This window comes from Triturus cristatus, chromosome 3_1, assembly GCF_964204655.1.
Source record: "Triturus cristatus chromosome 3_1, aTriCri1.1, whole genome shotgun sequence".
NCBI classification, from domain to species: domain Eukaryota; kingdom Metazoa; phylum Chordata; class Amphibia; order Caudata; family Salamandridae; genus Triturus; species Triturus cristatus.
The window spans coordinates 593,417,901-593,437,327 of record NC_140583.1 but is presented as its reverse complement, the minus strand read 5'-3'; the positions used below and the strand labels follow the sequence as shown (position 1 = coordinate 593,437,327).

Sequence of the window (19,427 nt, the reverse complement as noted above, 5' to 3'; positions counted from 1 at the left end):
ACAGGCCCTACCTCCATCTCTCAATAGTCTCTTGAGCAGGAGCTTTGATGACCCAATGAGTTGTTTCACACATGCCCACCTCAGAAGGGGCTGTGAGAGATGCTCATGGGCCGCAGGAAGATGTCTTGTAAAATGTCTCTTTTCAGATAAACCCCCTACCGTAGAGGGCACTGCAGTGGGGCCAGCTCGCAGTGTGTGGGGGCCTCCAGTCTTTAGGTCGAACACTAGGGCCGCTCTGAGCACGGGACCCAAATGAAGACATTTGTGCCTTGTGTGCGCGTGAATCGTGGCCACGCAGTCTGCCCATTGAGCAGGATACAATGATGTGCAGATGAATAAAGTTATCTCCAGGGCTGAATGGGACGGTGTCGGTGGGAGGGGAGGCAGGGAGCAACTCGAAATGTGAAAAGGGTCTCTTTCTTTCTTTTTTGTTTTGCAGAACTTGAAGGTCAGCGTCCAGCAGCTGTGCAAGGCAAAGGGGACAAGCAAAGGCTGGACAGGCCTAAATAAAGACAACTAAAGGCGCCCAGAAGGAATGTTTCTTTCTCCCGGCCCCTCTGCGCGCACACACGCACGCTCACTGAGACAGCTTCAAGTAGCTATTATATGAGCGCCTTTCCATAGGCAAAGCGCGGTGTGTTTCCCTTTGCCTCGCCTCACATAGTGATGAAAACATAGGAAGATCAAGCCATTCCCTAAAACAGCAGCTTTAAAGGGACAGATGAAACAGGCAGCCAAAGGTAGGAGAAAATATGAATTCTAATGACTGCAGTTTATTTTAACGGTTGATTGGTGCGGATCTGTTATTTTTTTTTATGCCGTTCTCTCTTTCCCCCCATTTAAACATTTTGCAAAGAAGAAAAAAACGATCTAATTACGCTCCACGGAGCTGCTGCCTCGCTTAACGCGAAGCCTTTTACCAAATGCAGAAAGAAGATGAAAATGAAACATTTAAATGGAATCAGCATGCAAACACATTATAATTCAACAGTTCTCCTTTACCGCGCTTTATTAGCGTCGCGCATACCGGGTACCGGGTGGGGAAGCCTCACTCTCTTTCTCTGAAACTGTGGGTGGACTTTAAAAAAAATGTAAATACCGGCCTGCGCGCATCCGCCGAGATGAATGGCGGCGCTGTTAATTACGTGTTTAACTAACAAGCGTTTTCTGTGCGCCGGGGTTTGTCACAGAGATATGTTGCCCGGTGCTTTTAAGGCAGTAAGGCGCGCGTGCTGGCGGCGGCTAATGGTGTCAGCCCTGTCTCCAGTCCATTTCGCAGCCGCACTTTGCAAACGACTCTTATCACGTGCGCATTGTGGAAGCGCCGCCTGAGGGGTACCCGGCACTGCAGAGCCACACCACAAGTGTGCACGGGGCCTTCCTCCACTCCTCTCTACTTCGGATAATCTTTTGCGGCCTGTTTCCTGCTGTCTGCACACACACCTATAATATTGTGCGCAGCCACCTGTCCATCGCTATGCAGGCGCTGCCCCGTCCAAGTCTGTGTGGGACCTGCAGCCGCTGGATTTAAAGGCCAATGAATAGAGTACATGTTTTGTAGTGGGCATGGCCTGGGCAGTGAGAGGGGGCACCTCTGGCTGTGGGATGCCCTGAGCCATCTTTCACGCAATGCCACGATGAAAGGCTCAGCTCTGCATGGCTGCCGGTCGCAACACTCCAAAGTCTTCTTAAAAAGGGGCAGTTCTGGATGCTGTGAAGTTGGCACGGAGGGGCAGAAATATACAGTATGAATCGATATTAGCAGTGGAGAGAAACAGAGAGGTTTTAAAGAAAGGGCAACGTGGGCTCTGGCCTGGGGCCTCAACCTTTCAGCCCCCCCCCCCCCCCCCCTGATAGAGCCAGCTCTTTTCTGGGGAGTCTTGCCCTGATGACCTTGGACAGTTCTTAAACAGATTGTTTTTAAATACTGTTTTCCCTTAATGTGTTTTAATGGGGTATGCTGTGGGAGAGTCTATCACAGACATTTTGCAGAGAAATGTGTTTATGCTTTTGTGCAACATCCATAAAAAGTTTTTTTAAATGACAATAGGACCTCACATACGAGAAATGGAAGGGTGTCACGGAAATTATTCGCAGTAACATTAGTTAGTTAGCTGCTGTTCTACAATATAGAAAGCACGTCACTATCCCCGAATAATAGATGTGAACGCATTTAGAGTTTGAACTAGCGCGCCTGCGCGCTGTCAGTGACCCGACCAAAGCTGAAACTGGACCATAATCCAAAGTGGTTCCGAACAGGGCCCACCAAAATAGGTTTGACCCAGAGCCCCCAAAATCCTTAAGATTTCCCAAGAGAGAAATAGTTTCTGTCACCGGTTTTCATAATGTAATTTCTGCCGCCATGCCGGCCAGCTCCCCTCGTCCCATGGCTTTAGACTCAGGAGTGAGGGTGGCAAAGAGGCCGCGCTGCTCTGCTGTCATGCTGCCTAGTTCCCCTTCACCCCATGGCATTAGACCCAGGGGTGAGGGTGGCACAGAGGACATGCCACTCCGTCACGTGCTGCCCAGCCCCCCTTCATTCCATGGCCTTAGACCCAGGGGTGAGGTTGGCACAGAGGACACGCGGCTCTGTCACGTGCTGCCCAGCCCCCCTTCGTTCCATGGCCTTAGACCCAGGGGTGAGGTTGGCACAGAGGACACGCGGCTCTGTCACGTGCTGCCCAGCCCCCCTTCGTTCCATGGCCTTAAACCCAGGTGTGAGGGTGGCACAGAGGGCAGCCGCTCTGTCACGAGCTGCCAAGCCCCCCTTCATTCCATGGCCCTAGACCCAGGGGTGAGGGTGGCACAGAGGACACGCCGCTCTTTCACGTGCTGTCCAGCTCTCCTTCGCCTCAAAGAGACCACGCTGCTGTCATGCTGCCCAGTTCCCCTTCACCCAATGGCCTTAGATCCAGGGGTGAGGGTGGCACAGAGTCCACGCTGCTCTGCTGTCATGCTGCCCAGTTCCCCTTCACCCCATGGCTATAGACTCAGGGCGGGGTGGCACAGAGGACACGCCGCTCTGTCACGTGCTGCCCAGTCCCCCTTCGTTCCACAGCCTTAAACCCAGGGGTGAGGGTGGCACGCTCTTTCACATCACAGCATTAGTCTCCAGGGTGGTGTGGCACAGAGGCCCCTGCTCTGCTGTCCTGCTACCCAGTCCGCCCTCACCCCCTGGCTTCAGACCCAGGGGTGAGGGTAGCTCAGAGTCCAGCCCCTCTGCCCCCGTGCTGCCCAGGTGAAGGTGCTGCCAGGGCGCTCTCAGGGCGGCTCGATGCCCCTGTGCCAGAGGTGGGACAGGGAACAATGCCTGGGAGCGCTCCCTTCCAGCCCCGCGTGCCTGGGGGCAGCTTCCTGACAAGCAGGTACAAAGGGCACGTGATTGACTCTGTCACTCACGGCGCCCGATGAAGATGGCATCATTACTTAACAAAACTGATTAGCAAAAAATTCATTTCACCCCAAGATGCTTTCCGGCATTCTCGCTGATTAGTAAGACCCGTAGGCAGCTGGGGAAACCGTCTTATCCGCCATGTACAAACAAGAAAACATAACCTGACAAAGAAATATTCCAACTCTGTATGGTTTTGTTGTTTAATGTGTTTATCTCGCAGCTTAGGGGTTCTCGATGCCTCCTCCCCGTCAGACCTATTTTATCACTTCCAACATTAACGCACAAACCTTACGACGCTTTTATGCCACTCTTGTCCATTTTGGAAAAATCAAATTAAGTATTATTCCCAGGCACAGGCAGAATTAAACAGCAAGGGCCGAAAGCAATGATTTACTGCAAGCACAGAGAACAATCTATGCAGGGTGCAGAGCTCGGCAGAGGCAGATAGATATATTGTATTTTGAGGTAACTCTGAGGCCAGCCGATTGATTAAACACACTGAACAAACATTTTCACGAAAATAAACTATACCCAGAGGCCACCCGGCATCTCATGGTCAGAGAAAAATATTCACTAATATTGAAAAAGGATTCGAGCAGAAAAATAGAGTAAAAGCTGCACTTCATGTAGTATCAAGTACTAAAAACTGAAGAAAAATAAGAATGTCCTTTGGTTTGCTTAATTGTACAAGACACGTCAAAGAGAAGTGATGGCTGTGTAAATGAGGAAAGTGCAACTGAAGCCAAAAACTAAGAGGCACTTAATTGTGTCACTTTAGCGCCTGCCCCTCTTCATCAAGCCGCTTTCGGCACCCAGACAGCCCCAGTAGCAGGAACCGGCTTTGTTTCTGTGTTTTAAAACACACGGCAGCGCCAGCAGTCAACAGAAAAGTTTGTTTCTATTACAAGCCGGCGATTTATTCCCAAAGCACGGCTCCCGTAACCAGGTTAGGGAATAAAATCCGATTTAGGGGAAATTAGAAGTGATGAGAAACCTTGATTGGGCTGGGGAATCGGAGTGGAAAAAAAGTCAATCTTACTATTGTAAAAACAGCGTGATATTTGAAGCATGCGGCTCGCTTTTTATTGCTGTTTCTTTAGATCTGTTCTCCTGCATTTATTGTTTTCTGTGGTAACAAATATAAAGGGCTGTGGAGCCAGGAGAGAGCTTTGAATGAGGGCACAGAGCCTGTCAGGGATTCTGATGGGGGGTTTTCTGTTGTGCTCACTTCTTCAACATTTAAACGCGTTTTAGGGAGCAGTGGGTGGGAGGCAGAGTCTGTTGTTAGATGCCTCCCAGGTACCGGATTAAGAGGTGATGCCTACTGCCCTGGAAGCCTGTAATGCAAGTACAGAGTCGTGGTATTGGAATTGTGTGTCGGCCTTTACAAGGAAGAACCTATACTGTTGCCTGCGCTCTGTTCGGGCTTCCCTTGGCGCCTTCTCTCGCCCTTCCACTGACTCACCTGTGAAGGTTTAAGCGTGGCTTGCTGGCCCGTATTCGTCCATACAGTGTTATATGAATTTCGTAAACCCCGCATTTGAAAACTCAAATGCATCAGGATTTTTGTTTTAATTTTTAGTTTGCCCACATGGGGTCTTTTTGTTTTCAACCGAACGTTTCCCAGGTGTTAGACATAACCCGTGTTCCATATTTTTGTGATCCTGTGTGAGAAGTAACGCTGCCGCCAGACCACATCTGAAAGGGCCTGTGACTAGTTAATCAAAGCCGCTAGTTTCCAAGCAGTCGTCTGAAGGATGCGCGTTACAAGGATGCGCGCACAGTCCCAATTTCGACTAAAAAAGTTTGCACATTAAAACCTTGCTGTCCTGGTTTTTAAGGCCCACTATCTCCTGAAATGCACTGATTTTTTAACGGAACAGTTTTATTAGCAGTACATTGATGAAACTTAGGCTGAAATCTGATTTGAAACGTACTAAAAATAGTAAAAACTAAAACGATAAATTAGAGAGAAAACATATTAATATTTATTTGTCGTGGGGTGTGGTGAATTCGCCGCTTCTCGTGCGGATTTACGACGCCTCTTTGTCACTGGCGTGTGCCCCTTTAGCCTGCGGCCCAGATGTGTTAAAGGGAGGTGGGTTTGCGCATCTGTAGCTGTTGCGCTGAATAAAAGGCTGCGCAGCGTGCCCGGGGCGCACCTCGTGCTGATATTCATCGCGTGGCGCAACCTCTGCAGACAAAGGTCTGTGAGGGTGGCGCGCGCTGGCAGTGCGGACTAGCAGCCTTCGGCCTCCACAACCAGCTCAAGGGTTCATAACCAGCCCGCGAGCGCCGTCCTCCATGCCCAGTGCACGTGACCTGGGAACCAGGCCCAGCTCACATAACCAGGGCCCGACTCTTGTATAACCAGCCGCCGTACCAGGCTCCCGCCTCCATAACCAAACCTCTGCCTACATAACCAGACCTCTTAACCAGTTCCAGGCCCCGTAACAAGCCCCAGCCCACATAACCAGACCCCGACCTTTATATATACCCAGCCACTGTTACCAGACTCCCATGGTCAGACCCCTGCCCATATAACCAACACCCATAAACAGTCCCTTTAACGCGTAACCAATTAAAAAAAAACAGCCCTCTATTCCCATAACCAGTCTTAGTCCCTTTTACCAGGCCCGACCCACTTAACTAGACACCGTAACCAGCCCTCAGCCCCATAACCAGACCCCCAATCCACATATGAGCTCGACCTCCTAATTAGGCTCAGCATCCATATCTAGCCACGCGCCCATATAACTAGTCTACCCCCATAAGGAAACGCCAGGCCACATAACCACATCCCTTAACCTTCCCGCTTGATTTCTCAGTCGGCTCTCACTGAAGTTAAAGTAGTGTCAGTTTGAGGTGAGTTGTGAGGTGACTGTATGTTGGCGGTAACTCTCTTTCGTCGCCTCTCCCTTAACGTCGAAGTGTCAGTGAATGAGAGCGCGACAGGCGCCTATTACTAGCTCTGAAGTTTCAAAGCTCTGTGAGGAGTGTCACACAACAGCCCTCTACTCCTCCGGGCGGATCTGGGCTCTGGCCTGGCACCCACCCACCCACGCACAGGCTCCGACCTGCGTGGCGGTGAAGCCCCCACGCACTGCGGCGCAATGACGTCGTTCATAAATTGCCGCAAAGCCTTCTGAAGTGTATGATAAATTCTACCGAGGTTGGGACTGTTATGACGACAAAAGCCTCACCACATTCTTTGTAAAGATAGAGAAAGTTTGTATCCACAACTTCAATAAATCGGTGGAAATGCAAATAGCCGATGCGCACATGTTTTCAAGGCGCTGAAGCCACGTGCTCATAGTTTGCATTCTATATGACGTATTATTTCTTCGAAGCCTGTTTTGTTCGATAGCTCTTTCCAGTCTGAAATGCACAATGCAACCCAAGCTGGTTTCAGTTCTCAGTTATTTTATTTATTTTCAAGAAAGATATTCTGTTGCCCAATAATTTGGTATATTTCCAATATATTGTTCCAATTTCTATATATTGATCAAAGTTGCAATCAGAAGCACACATTTGGCGATACTGCGCGCACAATCCTATAGTTATTTAAACGCGCAACTCAATATTTGCCTTTTATACATATAAATACAAGACATGGAGGCGTCAATTACAAGAAATTGTTTCAAGCTCCACCGATGCAAAGGTAAAAAAATTAAACCAAATTATCCGGGCGGTCATTATATTATTGCCATGTTTTATTTTGTATTTATTTTATTTAACCGAACCAAAACTGCACGAACGAGAATTCCTTTCCAATGATTAAAACAGGAAACCGAGGTTATTGTTCTGGCCGAATTAAGGAACGGACGAATTCGTGTTTATTAGAAATATTAGCCTTCATACAATACCCAATGTAATTAAATAATATAAGTTCTAATAAGGCTTGGCCGCTGTCACGTTTCTTTTATATTTCGACGCATCACATTAATTGTCATCAGTGAGTGAAATTAATTTTAGAAAGCAGAAATATTTTCTTTTCAGTTCCACTTGTTAGGTTTTTCCAATCAAATTACTCAACGTGCCACCGGCATAAAAAAAAAATACAAGCCGTAAAATTAACAAAAGTGCAAAGAGCATTTGTTATCTCTATTTTAATTTTCGTTGGCTTTGATCCAAGAGGTGCAAATAAAGAGATGTGATTTTGAAGAGAATTCGATCCCTTCTCGGTCCACACAACAGTCAATGACGTCTGATATTTTTCAGGGGACGACGCTACGTTGAAAATGGCGCTTCCAGGGCGCGCTTATCGTTTGCTTGCTCCCAGAGTTATTTTTATTAAACACGAGGGGCTGCAGTCTGGGGCTCCGCGTGTTTCTGGCATACATTTGGAAGATGTCGCGGCGAGATACTTTTAAACGTGTCAATAATTACCGGCGCCACAAAGGGGCCCGCGCGGGGGTTTGCAATAATGTTTTAGCTGAAACTTCTCTCATTGTTATTGTGAGATAAAGTCGCCGGCACAACAGCAACCTTCCTCAGCACCTGCCGCCCGAGGCAGCTTATCAGATTTAACCCCTTGAGCGCGGGAATGAAAGCTGTAGATCATACGTGACATGTAATCAGGGACTCGTTCTAGATCATTCGTTGCAAATATAGGGGCAGAGGCGGGAGGGGTTAGTTCCCCGAGAGGCAATTACTGCAGTCCAATAATAAAGCCCGCCTTATCATTTCATTACGCGAATATTTATGTATCTAGTTATTTATTCTAAATGTTTTTCTATAGCGCCGGCATGTCACTTCCTGATACTTTTTAGCGCTTAGATATATGTATACTACTAGTGTAAAATACACCAATCTGTAATGCCACGTTAAATGACAACCGAGATCATGTGCAGTCCTGTGGAGGAAGCATACATTCATTCTCAGTGACTCCATGTGCACTGAATGTAACTGCACACCAGCGCAGTGCACGGGGTTTCATGGGGAAACTTGCATGCATGCTGCACGCCATGCATTCAATGAAATCATGGGGCACTGGTTTTAACTGCACAAGATCACAGTGCTCGTGTTCACGTGGAGCGCAGTGCACTGGTTTTCTGGAGAAAGCGTGCATGCATGCTACACGCCATTCATTCAAGGGACTCTGGTTGTAACTGCACAAGATCACAGTGCTCGTGTTATGTGTAGTGCAGTGTAGGAAATATACGCACATGCTGCATGGTTGCATGGGGGACGGTGTGTAATTGCACACTATCGCATTGCACTGGTTTGAAGGGAGGAATCCTGCATACATGCTGCATGCCATGCATTCAAAGGGTCATTGGTTGTGTAACTGCACGAGATCACAGTGCTCGTGTTATGTGTAGTGCAGTGTAGGAAATGTACGCACATGCTGCATGGTTGCATGGGGGACGGGGTGTAATTGCACACTATCGCATTGCACTGGTTTGAAGGGAGGAATTCTGCATACATGCTGCATGCCATGCATTCAAGGGACTCTGGTTGTAACTGCACGAGATCACAGTGCTCGTGTTATGTGTAGTGCAGTGTAGGAAATGTACGCACATGCTGCATGGTTGCATGGGGGACGGTGTGTAATTGCACACTATCGCATTGCACTGGTTTGAAGGGAGGAATCCTGCATACATGCTACACGCCATTCATTCAAGGGACTCTGGTTGTAACTGCACAAGATCACAGTGCTCGTGTTATGTGTAGTGCAGTGTAGGAAATATACGCACATGCTGCATGGTTGCATGGGGGACGGTGTGTAATTGCACACTATCGCATTGCACTGGTTTGAAGGGAGGAATCCTGCATACATGCTGCATGCCATGCATTCAAAGGATCATTGGTTGTGTAACTGCACAAGATCACAGTGCTCGTGTTATGTGTAGTGCAGTGTAGGAAATGTACGCACATGCTGCATGGTTGCATGGGGGGCGGGGTGTAATTGCACACTATCGCGTTGCACTGGTTTGAAGGGAGGAATCCTGCATATATGCTGCATGCCATGCATTGAAAGGATCATTGGTTGTGTAACTCCATAAGAGCACAGTGCTCGTATTTATGTGTAGAGGAGTACTCCGGGTTTAAGGAGGAACCCTGTATACATCCGACATGTAATGCATTTAAGGGAACACTGGCTGTAACTGCATAAGAGCACCGCGCTCGTGTTATATGTAGCGCAGTACTCTGGGTTTAAGGAGGAACCCTATATACATCCGACATGCCAGGCATTTAAGGGATCAGTGGTTGTAACTGCATAAGAGCACAGTGCTCGTCTTTATGTGTAGCGGAGTACTCTGTCTTTAAAGAGGAACCCTGTATGCATGCTACATGCCATGCATTCAAGGGAACACTGACTGTAACTGCACAAGATCACAGTGCTCGAGTTATCTGCAATGCTGTGAAGGGAATATACAAGCATGCTGCACTCGTAAATCCACACGGTTGCGGTGCTCTCGTTAAAGTACAGTGCTATGGACGAAACATACATGCATTTTAAATGCCAACACGGGTGTACCTGCCCTCGAGTGCGGTTTTGTTTCCTGTGCAGTTGCTTGGAGAACGCATGCTCGCCATCCGCGTGCCAACAAGAGAGCTCTGCGTCTAACCTCACACCAGTGCAGGGCTCGAGTTCATAGATAGTTATATGAAAGAAATATAGATACATGATTGCTACATGCCACAGTGGTTGCACTGGGTGTAACCTCACACGAGCAGATTGCAGTGATGTGCAGGGAACATGTATGTCCGTAATTGCACACGAGTACATGCTCGGGGTCATGTGCAGTGGTGTCAAGGAACCGCACGCATGTTGCAAGCCGGCATCGGATCCCTGGGTGTAGAATATTACAGTGTTCGAAATAATGTGCAGTTCTATGGAGCAGTCATACATACATGCTAGAAGGTTGCATGTGAACACCGAGTGTAACCGCACAGAAGTGTATTGTATTGTAATTGCATTTAAATAGTGCTTACTACGCCTGACCAGGCGTCGAAGCACCTTTTCGCGAGTAGCACGCTACTCCGGAACCCGTAAAGGATTGGTGGTGATTAGTACAGTGCCATGGAATGGATCCGAGCGGTGGAGAGGTTAGTCAGTTCTTTGGATTGAGAAGGATGGTGACGGGATAGAAGAGGGAAAGGGTTTGCATGCCGCGCTGCGCTATAAAGGAAACATACATACGTGTTACCTTTCTGACTGAGAACACTGTGGAACTGCACCCAGTGCAGCGCTCGGGTTCATGTGCAGCGCTTTAGATGGAACATACATATATGCTCTATCGCACCATGAGCACACTGAAGGGAACACGCCACACGAGAAGGCCATGGTGTGAGTGCACACAAGCACACTGTTCGGCTTTATTTGCAGCGTTATGAAGGAAACTTACATGTGTGTTACATGTCTGCATTGAAATATCGTGTAACTGCACTTCAGTGCAGTGCACTGCTCGGGCTCACGTGCGTTGTTGTGGACACGACGTACATACATCATCAGCGCACTGAGGGTAACTTATGACCAAACATACATACATACATGCTACACGTCACCATCGGGGCAGTGGGTGTAAACTTCATGTGCAGTTCTGTGGAGGAAGCATTCGCACGTGTGTGCTCTCTCTTCAGCACCTCCCTGTAGTGACACCTCCGACGCATTAAACTAACGATGCATAGAAAGCCAACACGAACGGACGAATGTAGTGTTTGTTCTACCCGTGGGTCCGCGGAAGGAACAACATAGATAGTTAACAACTGTCACTAAAATAAACTGGTCTTAAACTTCCCAGTTTTGGGTGGATTCCCTACACTTTCACATCTTGACGCCTGTGCACTCTTTTACTCCTGCGAAACAGAATTAACTTCAGTTAACAATGTCATAGTAAAAAGTGCTCCAGAAAATACGGCCAAAAATGTTGCAGCTGAAACAATGTTGAAAAATAGTATATGCACGTGTGCACGTGAAATGCACGAACGCATAGTACACAGAAACTTGAGAGGGTGTGTCGATATCTGTACATCTCGCCTTTATTTCTCTTACGCGTCTTTGTGTTTCTTTGTCTTTACTTTCTCTCGCGAGATCTCTATCTATGTATCTACCTGTCTGTCTATCTATCTTAGATTAATAGGATTTTCTGCATAAAAGATAACCCACAGGTATAAAATCACACACTTACAGAGGAGGCGCATAAGAGAACATGTCTTGGCCAATCGTTTGCCTCCGTATTGAATGCATTTTTTTTTTTTATAGTAAATACACTTTCAAAAATATAAATGCTCAGTAAAATGACACCCTTTAAACAGGCGGTGGCTTGATTGGCTCAAAATGCATTTGAAGCTCATCAAAAAGAGCAGAAAGTTGACTTTTGCAAAGCAGACTGGGGGAGATTATCATTATCTTGATTGAAATAAACTCCTCCTCCGACAAAAAATGCATTCGGCATTGTGGATTAGGCCGCGCGCCAAACCTGAAAGAGACCGGCGCATTCGACGGAGCTGCTTCTTAATGAAAATCTTGAAAATGCTTCATTATTCCTAATTTAATTAAATGTCTCAGATCAGCCAACTGTGTCACGAGAACAATATGGTTGAAATATTCATTCAGTCACACCAGTGCATTTACACAAACACACACAACCGCACACGTGGAATAATAGAGCTGAGAGGCAGAAAAAGAGAGGTGGTGGTGGTGGTTGTGGTGGTGGTGTGTGTTTGTGTGTGTGAGAAGGAGGGAGAGAGTTTGTGTCTGAGGGAGTGATAGCTGAAGCAGAAGAGGGTCTGAAGGAGGCGGTGGACTGGGAGAGACAGGGTGAGGGAGGGTAAAAGAAACATAGAAGGAGAGAAAGATAAAGAAAGACTGCCTGCGAGAGACAGAAGAGAGAGAGTGAGAGGACCAGCGGTGGGAGCGCAGAACGAGGGAGGCACAGGGACGAGAGAGTAACATATGAAGCGGTCTGGTTGTGAGAGTGGCATAGGAGAGCGGAGAGTGTATGATGAAACGAAAGTAGCAGAGGATGATAGGGAGAGAAGGGGGACAGAAGGAGAGTGAGTGTGCGAAAGAGACAGAGAAAAAGGTAGATGGAAAGACAAAGAGAGAGGCGGAGAGAGTGGGGAGGGAAAGAGGCGGGGCGTATATATAATTAGTTCAGCAGGCGTAGGGCACCTGGATAAGGAGGTCTGAGGTACCACTGAACCATAAGTAAAGTATTTTTTTATTACCCAAATTTAAAGCACTCCACTGTGTTCCAGTCTTGCCTTAGGGCCCTAGGCACCCTTACTATATAAAGAGAGGGGTGGGGGGGGGAGAGAAAGAAAGAGAGAGAGACACCTAGGGGCTCATTTATGAGCCCCTGCGTCACTTTTGCGCCACCGGTGCGTCACTTTTTGTGACGCACCAGTGGCGTAAAACATGCGCCATGATGCGCCATATTTACAAAGTGACGCATCTACCTAGATGCGTCACTTTGTAAACCCCTGCGCTACATTATACCTGCGTCAGGTATAATGTATGCAGGGTGGGCGTTCCCACGTAAGTAAGCATCGTAGAAGTGACGCAGTGAGGGGGCGTGGCTTGGACGCCAAAGAAGATGGCCGCCGGATCGCGGAGCTCCTCACTGACGTGAAGACCGGAGCTTCCACCAGGCATTTTTTCTCTATCCTCGGGACGATGTTGACGCTGGCAAGAGGATATGAATCATAGCGCTTTCATTTGAACCCATTTTCAAACTTCAGGGTGAGCTGTTTCACTCTCTTTCAGCGCACTTTCGTTCGCGCTCGTTTCTGTGGCCGCCATTTTGTTTTTTACCACGGCGCAGAATGTTATCTCCTCAGATTTGACTCGAGGTCATGGCTTTTTTGCTTTCTACCTATGCAAGGTCGCTCTCTTTGTTTTTCTGAGCATTTGCTGTTTATAAACAACCTGTGCAGCATACTTTTCTAAATGCTTTTTGCCTCATTTCTTTCCTTTTTTCACTGACTTTCATCATTTTTGGCTGGACTTCTGCGTTTAAACATTTGTGTATCCACATTTCTCCACACGTTTACATCTTATTGTGTGGTTTACTATGGCAAAAGCACGTGCACTCCGTACTAGCTCTACTCTGGGTGACAACACTACAATGAGTGATTCTAATCCCTTCAGTGTATTACAAGACAATACGGAAGACCCTGAGCCTACGCAGTTCAATGCCGCTACTACTCAGTCCAGCTTACCTCGTGGTAACACTAAACAGTTGCCTAAAAATTCATCTACCACTTCTACAAAGCGTGTCAAAAAAGACCCACCGTCTCCAACAGGCTCTACAACGACGTTATCCATGGAACTTCTTCTTCAGGAAATTCGCGCACTTAAACCTCATATGGAAGAGACCAACATCCGTCTCCAAAACCTTGAGGATAAATGGTTTCAAATGGAGCAACAGTCCTCACTGCTTTCTCAACGTGTTGATTCCATTCAGTCTGTCACGTCTCAAATACCTCCATTACAGTTAGAGGTCGCTCATCTCAAGACTCAGATTGAGAATTTGGAAAATCGAAATAGGCGTAACAATCTACGCATTTATGGCCTTGTGGAAGGAATTGAGGGCTCCGATGCGCCTTCATTCTTTCAGTCTTTTTTACCAACCCTGCTGGACATTCCTGAATCTCCAAAATTGAACATTCAAAGAGCTCATCGACTAGGCCCAAACTCTAAGTTTGCTTCCTCTACTTCCAAGCCTCGTGGTGTCATTCTTTATTTTTTAGAATACACAGACTTACTTAAAGTTCTTCATGCAGCCAAAAGTAAAGGGAGAGTGTCCTGGCAAGGTAATAATTTATTTTTTGCTCAGGATTATGCGAAAGCAACTGCTGACCGGCGGAAACAATTTTTGGATATGAGACCTGCACTACGGAATCTCAATGCGCGTTATGGCCTGTTTCACCCATGTCTTATGAAAGTCACCCTTAACAACAAAACTACGTCCTATGAAGACCCAGCACGTCTACAAACCTTTCTTGACTCTTGTATTGAAGACAACATGGAAATTCCTCGTACTTCAAAGACCTGAAGATACTCAAGACTTATAACTTATGCCTTATAGCTAAGCAAATGCTTTATCTGTTCTAAATGCTTTATCTTTTCTAATTGCTGGTGGTTTATATTAATTTTTGTTCTTCTGTTCCTTGTCATTGTATGTGATCATAAGTCTCGTATATCCTTTGTAATTGGTCTTCCTCTCCCCCTTTCTCTTTATTTTAGAAGCAGCAAGGTATCGTCGTCCTTCCGTGATCATATCTCCAATGCCTGGATGATGTCTTCGTTTTCCGTTCTGTATCGGGGTACCCCGTGTTTGGTGTGCTGTTTTCCTCATGGGCTTCCACCATCCCCATTTGTCCATGTCTTTTTGTGGTATGTGTTTTATTTATTCTTTTATCTCGTTTATCTCGTTCTTCTCTATTTTTATCCTCCTTGTCTTTCCCCCTGTCTCTTTTGTTTTTGCCCTCGCCTCCCTGTCCTATTCTCTATGTTGGGCTCTCTGTTATTTCTTTCATATCTTGTATCTCTTACCTCAGCTCTGCCTCTTCTTCTTCTTTCTTTTTTCTATTTACATTCTTGTAATAATCTATAATTTCCTTTCTTGTTCTTCCTTTCCTCATTCTACTCTATTTCTTAGCTTCTCAGTTTCTATCTTATACCTTTACCTCTTTCTTTGGTGTTATAACTTCTCTTTTTCTTGTTTAAGTATGTCTAGCTTTTCTCAACAGTTTTTTATGATACTTCCTTCTGGTACTAATTTAGCGTGCACTGTACAGTTAGTACACATTACATATGACTGTTTCTACGATAATTGAAGAGTTACTATTTATATTCTAGATGACTTTGAACATTGTATCGTGGAATGTCAAAGGCTTGGGTTCTCCCATTAAACGCCAAAGGGTGTTATCTCATATTGCTAATCTAAAAGGAGATATTGCGTTATTGCAAGAAACTCATATAACTGAAGGTGAATTATCTAAACTGCGTCGTCAATGGGTAGGCCATGTCTATGCTTCGCCTGGTTCAGGGAAACGAAATGGTGTGACTATACTATGTCACAGACGCTTAGACATTCAACTTGTGAAGCAAGAAAATGACTCTGAAGGTAGGTGGGTTGTTGTATCATTATTGATTAACAAAATTCCCTTAACCATTTTCAATATTTATGCTCCCACAACTTTGGACAAAACGTTTTGGCCTCACCTTCTTTCGTCTTTAATGCAATATACGGATGATTACTTAATATTGGGCGGAGATTGTAATATGATTTTAGACCCCTTTTTAGACAGGCGATCCAAATCCCGATTTTCTCCTTCTTCCATGCACAACCAGTTCACTTCCACTATTCAGCAAAGATCTCTAGTAGACTCCTGGAGACTTTGTCATCCTACAACCCAGGAATACACATACTTTTCCCCGGCACACTCCTCCCAATCCCGAATTGATTATATTTTTATTTCCAAACCTCTCACACAACATATTTCCCATTCGGACATAGGATCCATTCTAATTTCAGACCATGCACCAGTTACTTTAAGTTTAGATTTACTTCCTCCCAACAAAGGCACTAAACGTTGGAGATTTAACAACTCTCTATTATTAGATCCCAAATTTTCATCATCATTTTTGGAATTTGCAACCTTATTTTTTGCTGAAAATGACACTCCCCTTACATCCCCCCAACTCATTTGGGACACTTTTAAAGCTGCCTCAAGAGACTTCATTATTTCATTCGTGGCCCGTAAGCGTCGAACATCTATGCAATCTATTCAAACACTTAATTCACAAATTAAGAAATTGGAACATTCTTATTATATAACAGAAAATCAATCTACGCTGAATGATCTTATTAAAGCCAAACTCTCTTTTAATAAACTCTCTACAGAATTTGCAAACCTAATTCTTTTAAAATCCAGTGCTAAATACTATAACGCTCAGAATAAATCTGGCAATTTACTTGCCAATTATCTTAAGGTCAAAAAAGAGCGCACAAAGATCGATTCTATTGTAACCTCTAATAACACAACTGTCCATATAGATAAAGATATTCTCTCAGAATTTGTCAATTTCTATCAAACGCTCTATACTCCTGAGTTTTCGCCCTCTTTGACTGACATTTCTCACTACTTATCCTCTATCCCCTCCCCGTCTCCCCCGGATGTTGATTTCTCCTCTTTGGACTCAGATATTCTCCCCAGTGACATTCTTAAAGCTATTCATTCACTCAAAAAGGGCAAAGCTCCTGGGCCAGATGGCTTTACCATGGAATTCTACGCACACTTTGCTTCGTTCCTTGTTCCTAAATTACACCAATTGTTTTTATCTTTCATTTCTTCTGGAAAATCTGAAGGCTCTTTTCAAGAGGCTCTAATATGTCTTCTTCCTAAGGACAACAAAGACCCTACTCTGTGTAAAAACTATAGACCCATTTCTTTGATAAATTTGGATTATAAAATTTTTGCAAAGATTTTAGCTCTTCGTCTAGACAATATCTTACCACGGTTAATTGGCAGAGAACAATCTGGTTTTATTAAAGGGCGTTATTTATCAGATAATACTCGTCTCTTTTTTAATGTTCTTAGTAAGTCCCATTCTCACACAGGTTCTTTAGCGGCCATTGCATTAGACGCTGAAAAAGCTTTTGACAGAGTCAACTGGCAGTTTATTTTTTCCACACTTCGTTGGTTTGGTTTTGGTCCCAAATTTATTGCATATATCTCATTATTATATTCTTTTCCTAGATCGTTTATTTTAGCCAATGGCCTTATATCTTCGTCTTTTCCTCTCCATAGAGGGGTTCGTCAGGGTTGTCCCCTTTCTCCACTTTTATTTATTTTAGCGTTAGAACCCTTTTTAACAAAAATTCGTTTGAATTCTAACATTTCCGGCTTCCCTTATGCAGACAGCAGTTTAAAACTTTCAGCGTATGCGGATGACATTCTTTTATTCATTTCAAATCCTCAATCATCCATTCCAGCCTTTTTATCAGAAGTCTCTGCTTTTGCTCTAGTCTCGGGATACAAACTCAACATTGACAAATGCGAAATTCTCCCTCTAAACAAATATTGTTTTCACGCTGATTTTGTAGATTCTTCCTTTCACTGGAACACTTCTAAAATTAAATATCTGGGTCTATGGTTCACTCCCTCCCTTAAAGATACTGTGGCTTTAAACTTAAAAAACTTACAGCTCACTTTGAGTAACTCTACATCAAGATGGCACCCTTTATTCTTATCTTGGTGGGGCAGATTAGATTCGATTAAAATGATGTTAGTCCCGATAATCTTATTTTACTTAGCCAATCTACCTGTTAATATCCCTAAATCTTGCTTCAAAAAAATCTATGGTATTTTATCAAAATTTTTATGGCAAAATAAACATCCTCGGATGTCTCTCTCCAAACTTAAGCAACCTAAGCATATGGGTGGAGTCAATTTCCCTGACTTTTCTTCCTATCACACATCGTTTTTTCTCAAACACTGTGCGTTTCTACTATCTACAGATCTGGACACTTTTAATCCTCGTCCCTTATGGGTAGAATTAGAATCTTCCTTTTTCCATCCATTTTCCTTTGAAGAATTTTTGTCCTTAACTCACATCCCATTGAAAATGTCACTCCCTATTCTTAAGAATGCCCGAAAAACTTTTCAGCCTCTTTTGTTTGGAGGTCTTGATGATCGTTCCCATTTTCTAAATTCCCCAATTTGGTACAATAAACATATTAAAATCAAAAATAGGACCCTTTTTTGGAAGGATTGGCTAGCACTTGACCTTAAGTGGACCCATCAACTATTTCAAGAAGATGCTTGTATTCCCTTCTCTGTACTTTGCACCCGCTTTTCTCTTCCCCCTTCCTATCTATCGAAATACCGACTGTTGACTTCTACTGCTTTAAATTCTTTCAATATTTTATCCTCAGTTCCTATCCATACAACAGCTTCTCCTCTCACACTTTCTTCTCTACGTACCCCATCCTCGGCATCCACTATTTATAAAAAATTAAGATCTACATCTCTTTCCCGTACTAAGTCTACAACGGAATGCAGTTGGGAGGTAGATTTGGGTATATCTTTTTCAGTTTTAACATGGGAAAAGATCTGGAATAAAATAAGGAAGTCGTCAAGAGCAGCTAATACCACACAAACTTTATTTTTTCTTTACAATAGACTCCTAATTACCCCGACCAAATTACATCATATAGATCCTACTGTTCCTTCTACTTGCTGGTCATGCCCTGCCCCCAATGCAGACCTTTATCACATGCTCTTTACTTGCCCTCCTGTTCATGCCTTTTGGATCAGAGTTTGGCAGCAAATCAACAAACTCTTTCACACACATATCCCTTTTTCTTATGCTCATATTTTTCTAGGTAGTGTCTCAGAGGAATGGTCTTCTCTCGGAACCTCCACCTCTATTGTGGACTTACTTTTAGCCGTTGCATTTCAACAAATTACAAAATCGTGGAAAAATGCCTCTAACATTTCATTCCAAGCCTGGTGGTATGGCGTCTGCTATAATCACAGATTAGACCGAGCTTATGTTTATCCAATTGCTTTGGCCATTAAGCGAGATCTGTTGTGGTTACCAGTCACCAATTTCCTAAATGCCTCTGCTCGTGCTATACCTTTACATACTCCTTGTAATGAAGAAGTACCCAAGCCTCCATGAATTTAATCAGAAAATTTACTTTATCTAATGTTAATATTTTAATGTATAATGCACGTTTGTTACTCATACTACTCTTATCATTCGCCGAATTGTTTACATGCTGTAATCTAGTTACGATATCGCTGTCTATCTTCTGATCTCCTCTCTCTTTCCCACTTTTCCCTTTCTATCTTTCTTTTCTTTCTCTCCTTTTCTTTCTTTCATCTCTCTTGTTCTACAACCAATTTTGGATTTATATTATGGTATATGATGTATTTTGAATTGTTATATTTCTTATTTATATCCAATAAACTTTTCTTTAAACTCAAGAAGTGACGCAGTGAAATCTACGAGATTTCACTGCGCCACTTCTAGGGTGCAAATGCGTCAATATCTTACTCCTGCCTC

The 19,427-nt window shown here is 44.7% G+C and overlaps 1 long non-coding RNA gene across 1 annotated transcript in view; it reads left to right on the top strand.

The window, feature by feature from the left end:
- The first annotated feature begins 454 nt into the window (after positions 1 to 454).
- The window catches only part of LOC146860598 (uncharacterized), a 43,607-nt gene continuing 24,634 nt past the window's right edge, over positions 455 to 19,427 (top strand). Inside the window, exons 1-2 of the long non-coding RNA XR_014979188.1 lie at positions 455 to 740; positions 14,595 to 14,744. This is a non-coding gene — a long non-coding RNA (uncharacterized LOC146860598). The remainder of the gene's footprint in view (positions 741 to 14,594; positions 14,745 to 19,427) is intronic.